Source organism: Monodelphis domestica, chromosome 3 (assembly GCF_027887165.1).
Source record: "Monodelphis domestica isolate mMonDom1 chromosome 3, mMonDom1.pri, whole genome shotgun sequence".
NCBI classification, from domain to species: domain Eukaryota; kingdom Metazoa; phylum Chordata; class Mammalia; order Didelphimorphia; family Didelphidae; genus Monodelphis; species Monodelphis domestica.
Window position 1 is genome coordinate 168,926,776 of NC_077229.1, and position 7,995 is coordinate 168,934,770.

The following is a 7,995-nucleotide window of genomic DNA, read 5'->3' on the forward strand; positions in this document are numbered from 1 at the left end:
TACTTGTAAGGCTTATGATAGATTGAGACAAAAAGCTTTGCTTTTACCAAAGTGATATTCTATTGGCAGGGGGTGGGGGATACATGTAACAAAACTATGAAGAAAAAGTAATATAAAGTCATTTCAAGAGGAAGAGAGCACAGATCCCTGTGGGTTTAGGAAAGGCTTCTTCAAGAGGTAGCACATAAGGTGGACTTTGAAGGAAGATGAGGACTCCAGAGGATAAAGTTGAGTTTGTCCATCAATAAACATTTATTAACACATACTACATGCTGGGCATTGGGTGAAGTGCTGCTGACATAAAGAAAGCTAAAAGAAAGTCCTTGCCCTCAAGGAGTTTACACTCTAGGAGGGAAGACAACATGCAAGCACCTGTGACCAAGCAAGCTAGGTTGAGGACAGGGTGAATTCCAGATGTGAATGATTGCTACCCAGCACCAAGAGACAGTTGTCCCATAAGATTTTTCTCATGTATCCCTAAAGTGGACATTCTAGAAGTTTCACATTTCACATTTTGCCACACAAAAGGACTCCTACTAGTCCAATGAAAGTCCCATATACTATTAGAGCTCATCTTGTGTTATCAGTGTTTACACAGCTGCAGGTGTGGGTGTGACTGCTTGTTCCCCTTCATTTGTCTACATTAAATCCATCCCACTGACCATTTCTTACCACTTTCCCTCACTATCAGCACCCATGTGGATGGGTGTGGAATCAGCCAGAAGGCAAGTATAGGTTAGACCCCTAAAATGAGATTTCTTTGAAAGGAAAACAAATGTTAGGCATTCCAGGAAATGAACAACAGTTATAGGCTGACTCTGGATGTAGATAGGCTGAAATTTGTGGGAGAGGGGAGGAATATGATCTATATTTAGATCAATACCGTACATGCTCTTTGATCATCAGGGTGGGAACGATCACAAAATTTATAGAATAAAATTCAGTAGAACAAGCCATTTTGATGTTTGGAGGAGCAATTCCCCTCAGCCTCATAATGATAAGAGCTAGCATTTATAGAACATTTTATACATATTATCTCACTTGATGATTACAACAGATCTCAACAAGATGCTATTATTATGCTCATTGTAAAGATCAGAAAACTGATGCTTAGAGTTTAACTGGTTTATCCAGGGTCATGTAAGTGTCTGAGGCTGCATCTGAATTCAGGTCTTCTTGACTGGCCATTGCTTTCAATCATCTTTTCATTACAGGATAAAAATTATTCATCCTTCGTTTTTAAAAAGAGGTATGATATCTTGCTTTGCCAGTAAAATTGGATTTAAGTGAGCCAGAGTTGCACAAAGTGGTCAGTCTCACTCTTTTCCAGAGTCATCTAAGTCCAAAGGCAAAACAAAATTCAGAATGACTTGTGATGACCCAGGACTGTGACACCTTCAATGTCTGTCTAAGCCTTAAGTGCTTCATAGAGTCTGCTTCTGTTGTCTTCATGTCTTTATGGCCTGGAACAAATTGTTTTCATTAGCCCATTGCACCAGAGGAAGTCTTTATGTGCTTGGGGTAGATATCACTCTAACTCACTGATGGATTTTTTTAAACCCTTATCTTCTGTCTTAGAATCAATCTTAATATCAGTTCTAAGGGAGAAGAGCAGTAAGGGCTGGGCAATTGGGATTAAGTGACTTGTCCAGGGTCACACAGTTAGGAAGTATCTGAGGCCACATTTGAACCCAAGTCTGGAGGCCTGACTATCCATCACTGAGCCATTTGGCTGCCCCTCACTGATGGGTTGAGGGCTGTTAGTTATTCTCAACCTGGTTCAGCCCATCTGCCAAGACAGTTTTATTGGGTATGCAATAGCTTCTTGGCACCATGAGTGAGAGTTAGGTGAAAGGTGGACACCAAATGTGGATGGGCAGTCTTGAAAAAGACTCAGCAATCCCTCACACCAGAGGTACTAGTGCTTCCTGAACAACTCGTACGTGATTTGGTTACAGGCCAGAATACTAACTACTAAGACAGGCATTGATAAGCTTCCAGGAGAGAGCCATCAGGATAGTGAGTAGACTCAAAACCATATGATGGCTAATATGGTGAAGAGAGATTGGATTGATAATCTGGGACCTGATGGGTTGTCAGAGTCGAAGGATTCCTCACCTACTAGCCAAGCTCCTTGGAAAGCAGACATAGCTATCGATGTCACAGAGTTCAAACGCTTCCTAGCATAGCAGAACTTCCAGAACTCACTTGGCTCAACTTTTGAGAAACCAGGGTCCCCCCCAATGAGTTGTAGAAAATTCTTTCAGGTTTGGGATCATCCAAAGACCAATGGAGAGGCACATAGTGGGTGTGATAGAACTTGAAGCATGTTACCAAGGGAAAGTTGTGTACCAGAAGAGGCATAAAATATATCATTAAGGAGATGGAAAGAAGTCCAGTGACTTTTAAACATTCGGGGGACCATAAATAAGTTATCCAACTCTATAATTTTAGAGATGAGAAGAATGAAGAATAGACCGGTGCAAAGTTGCAGCTGGCTATTTTGTATTGGAATTGAAATCAGAATGAAAAAACAGAAAGAACGATGACTTTAGAATTAAAGTCCTAGGTTCAAATCCTGACTTTGATACCTACTGCCTAGTATAACTTTGGGTAAGTAACTTACCCTTCCTGGGTCCCAAATTCCTTAACTATAAAATGAAGGGATTGTATTAGATGACTTCTGGGGTCTCTTAAAGCATTATATTCATGCTCCTAGATGCCTGACTTCTGGCCATGGTATTTTTCTTAGAGCTACTTTTTCTTCCTTCCAATTTGCTGAAATGGTCTGAAAATGGAATAGGCTAGGTCCATGTTGGCAAATCTGTGGCATGCATGCTGGAGGGAACTGCTCCCTTCCTCTTTTCCACCACACCTGAGGACATTTCTCATATCACCTACCCCTCTGCTCAGCAGCCAAATGGGAGAGCTTCCCCCCTCTCCTGTGTGGGATAAGGGGGCAGCTCACATGTGGCCTGAGGGTGCAGTTTGGCACTCGGTCTCTAAAAGGTTTGCCATCACTGGGTTGTGAAGTTGTTTCAGTTATGTCTGATTCCTTGTGACTCCGTTTGGGATTTTCTTGCCAAAGATCCTGGAATGGTTTGCCATTTCCTCCTCCAGTTTCTTTTACAGATGAGGAAACAGAGGCTAAGTAACTTGGCCAGGTCACATAGCTAGTAAGTATCAAGGTTAGGTAGTCTGATAATCTTCAGACGCATTTAAGCAGAAGCTAGATGACCACTTGTCAAGGATGCCTCTGTTAGATGCTGAGTTCAGATTCTCTGTAACTGATTATTTTTTTGCTACTCAGCTGTCTGTCTTTTCAGTTCCACATGACTAACTACAGAGAGAGTGCCAGCTCCTCAGTAGTAGGTATTGTGAAAGTCTGTTGTCACAACTGTAGGAGACCTGCTTGAAAGAGGGGAAAAGTCAAACTGTTTGAAAGTGGGTGTGTGCACACTTGATGGCAATAAGAGTTATTTCTACAGCTCCCCTAGGAGCCTGGGGAGAAGGGCTCTCCTTGACTCCCCCATCAAGTTTCTAGAATCTAGGTATACTGGTGGTGAGAATTTAAACAATTCTCCCAGCTGCCCACCCTTTCTGGAGTCAAGGTAAAGTACTGACATCTGCATTGGTGATCCCTGAGAAGAATGACAGTGAGCTGAAGTCATAGCTGTAAAAGAGGGGCAGGTTGAGATCTTATGAAACGTACCATAAAAATCTGCTAAAGTCACAGGCCTCCAAGGGATCCAAGAAGGAAGCAGCCTCTCCTTCCCTCCCACTGAACAATCAGCGTCTAGGGCTCCCATAGCTGTACTTTCTTCTTCCTGCCAAAGTCACATGCTTCAGCTCTGTTTGTTAAGGGACATTCTAGCATAAAGGAGTTAGAGAATCTGGAACTGAATCTGGGCTGGGCTCTGTGCTGGGACCTTCAACTTTTTTAACTTCAGTTTCCTCATCTAAAAAAGGGGGATTTTGAAATAGTGGAACTCTTCACAAGCTAAATTTGCCTTTTAAAATTACTATTGTACCTTTTCAACATTCTTAAATGTTACTCTCTATCCATAGATTCTATGGTGTCACCCAATGGGCTTTCTAACAGATGTGACCCTCCGTCTCCCACCTTGGGACTTCTTCATTGATGGTACCCTGTTCCTAGGTGCAATGGATAGAGTGCTAAACCTCGAATCAGGACTTGATTGAAGACTTGAATTCAAATCCAGCCTCATTTACTAGCTGTGACCATAGATCATTCTCTGAATCTATCTGAGACTTATTTTCCTCATTTATAAAATGAGTAGGTAGCTAGAAGGTACAATGGATAGAGTGCCAGTCCTGGAGTCAGAAAGACATCTTTCTGAGGTCAAATGCAGACTCAGACACATCATAGCTGTATGACCCTGGGCAAGTCACTTAACCCTGTTTGCCTCAATTTCCTCATCTGTAAAATAAGCTGTAAAAGGAAATCAGCACACCACTTCAAGTATCTTTTGCCAAAAAACCAGAGGGTACACGAAGAATCAGACATGACTGAACCAATACACAACAACTCTATACATGGAATCCACTCACTCTTTTATTTCTCCCTCTTAGAATCCATAGCTCCTTCATGAAGTCTTTCCTGATTCCTGCTGTCCTCAAGCTCCTCAATTAGAACTGAAAGCTTGGGGACTATCTCATTTTTGTCTGGATTACTAAGTAGCTGGCACAATTCCTGACAAGTAATAGGTGTGTGATAGATGCTTGTTGATGGATTGAACTTGAAGGTACATACTAGCTAGTGACCTCAGTTTGAATCTTAGTGCTGCCACTTAGGGAAAAGATCTATGAGTGCATCTTGGGGAAGGAGCTCCTGGGCAGAAACGTCTTCTACCAAGCCAGGTTGGCACCTTCTCTGTAACATAACATCTGAAGGAACTGTCCTGAGCACTGAAAGATAAAATAACTTGCCCACAGTTGCATAGCTAGTATGTTAGAGAATGGCTTTGAACCCTGGTTTTCCTGGCTCCACTCACTGTACTTCATTGCCCCTTGCTAGTTGCAAGTCACATATCTCCTCAAGTCTCCAGTTTAAAGCCTTCTTCCACTGGGTTTTTTTTTTTGAGAGGAAGCCAAATATATTCAATTTTGTATGACTTCTGGCATCAGTTTTCTCCTCTGATGGATATTGATGGCCTTTAAGACCCTTTCTTGTTCCTGTGATGCTGAGAGATGTGACTTATAAGGGGAAGTATGTATAATCTCCCACTCTCCCTAGTTTACATTCTTCAAAAAGGCTCGGCATCGATTCTACTTGCTTAGAGAATTACTCAGCACTCCCGTAGCCATGCCCATGTCTTCATGAAGGTCAAGAAGAATACATTCTATTTGCTGTTTTTTAGTCAAGGCTGCCCTTCAGCAAACTTGTGAAGCCCATCTTTGATGCCAATCCCCTCTTCTCCATTTATCTTTCTGTGACCATTCCCAGCTCTCCCTGCCTCCTTCATATCTCTCCTGTTCCTCTCTAATCCAATATTTTCACTATGTTCCAGATATCAAGAGGAAGTCCAATCTGATCGATCTCCAATCATCTCAGTGAGCATGGGTTTGGTGGGGGCAGGGTTGACAAAATCCCACTGATTCCTAGTTGGTGAAAAGAGGACTGGCAAACTGTATATGTTGACAGAATAGGTAATGAATAATCTTTACCTTTTGACTTTTTTCAAAACCTACTTTCCATCTCAGAATCAATACTGCATGTTGGTTCCAAGGCAGAAGAGTGGTAAGGGCTAGGCAATGGGGGTTAAGTGACTTGCCCAGGGTCACACAGCTGGGAAGTGTCTGAGGTCAGATTTTACTGTGATTTTGACAGAGGGACATGCTCCCTCAAAGTCTCCCTCCCACTGAGGAGCTTTGGTACCGACTGTTCCACCATTAGGGATAAATTATTTTATAGAGCTTCTAATTCTCACACTCTAGCTCTGTAACCTGAAAATCAAGGAGCCTAGATTAGAAATAGAGGTTTGTAGATCTAGAATTAGAAGGGGCCTTATAAGGTCATTTAGTTCTTCTTTTAATGGGACAGTGAGGTAGCACAGTGGTCCAGATCACTGGACCTGGAATTAGGAAGACAAGTTTAAAAATGGCCTCAGACACTAGCTGTGTGACTCTGAGCAAGTCATTTAACCCTGTCTGCCTCAGTTTCTTCATCTGTCAACTGAGCTGGAGAGGGAATGGCAAACCATTCTGGTATCTTTGCCAAGAAAACTCCAAATAGGGTCATGAAGAGTTGGATGGAAGGACAACTTCCCAACTTTGAGGCCAGCTCTTTCACCCACCATGCCAGCCCAGTTTCTCTTGATAATAATGATCTCACATCTAGAGGGCACTTTACCTTCCAGAGTTTTCTTTTTCTTACTGAATTTGTCCTCAAGAACCTCAGTGAGATGACCCCAAGATCACACACATGAAGTCATCTCCTGAACAAGGAACAGAATCTGGTTTCCAGAGACTCCTCTTCCAGATTCTACTAGATTTCATGGTCTCTGCTGTTAGGTACACAGTGCATATGGGGTGTGGGGGTGTGCAAGGCTTGTGTGTGTGTGTGTTTGTGTGTGTGTGTGTGCGTGTGCCCAAACCCTCTCAGCTAGTGCAATAGTAATTTTCTGCTTATACTCGGGGCCACAGAGAGAGGCTTAATTATCCTTGGAATTTTTCAGCAGGAGCTGGGCGTAGACATTGGCTCCCTGTTTACACAACATTCTCTCCTCTAGCCTGAGGGAGAAAGGGGCTAGTCCAGGGGATCCGGGCCAAAGAACTCCCCCCTGCTTCATCCTCTACCGTGAACAGGCGCTCAGGCAGGCTTCCTGCCCCCACCCAGTTTTCAGGCTTGGCTCTATTGGCATAACCTCTGCTAGGGTCTCCTTTGCCAGAAACCCAGGCAGAGGGACCCTAAGCATTTTGTCCCTCCCCTTTCTACAGTGGAGGACGCGACCCTCCTCTAGCTCTAGGTCACTCTCTCTAGGCAAACCACTAAATAAATACCTGGGATAGGATCTTACAGTGAAAAAAGGAAGCACCAGGTTGAGGTAAACTATTTACATAAAACTTATCAAAGCTCCAATGTGGTTGAGGATCCGGACTAGAGCTTCTTCCAAGGCTCTGCTCAGGATCCATCCTCTACCTGACGCCTTTCCTGGCCCACACCAATTGGTAATATCTCCTTTTATTAGTTACCTTTTGGGGGAGGGGATGGAGGAGTGGGAACCCCGCCTGTTATTTTATTAGCATAGGGAATTCCCAATGAAGAAATGCCTTCTACCCATGCAGATTCTCCCCAGATCAGCCACTTAATAGTCTTAGTGTGGTGAAAGGCATTGGGATGTTAATGACTGAAGCCCAGGCCTTATCCACTATGGAACGTCTCTTTCTCCTTCCCCTTCCCTTTTTGGGGAGGAAAGCTTATGTTTTGTTTTGGGATTTTCAAATCAACCTGCGATTTTATTACTTTAGGGATTTTCTTTGATTGTAAGCTCCTTGAAGGCAGGGACTGCCTTTTGCATCCTTTTTTACTTAGAACCTTGCCTGGCACATAATAGGCACTTAATAAATCTAATAAAATATAAAAATAATAAAAAACAAAAAATTAATAAATACTGATTGATTAATTGATCATTATACTTAGAACCTTGCCTGGCACATAATAGGCACTTAATAAATATAATAAAATATAAAAATAATATAAAACAAAAATGAATAAATATTGATTGATTAATTGATCATTATACTTGGAACCTTGCCTGGCACATAATAGGCACTTAATAAATATAATAAAATATAAAAATAATAAAAAACAAAAAAAATAATAAATATTGATTGATTAATTGATCATCATATGTAGAACCTTGCCTAGTGCATAATAGACACTTAATAAATATAATAAAATATAAAATATAATAATAAAATATAAAAATAATAAAAAACAAAAAATTAATAAATATTGATTGATTAAATGAT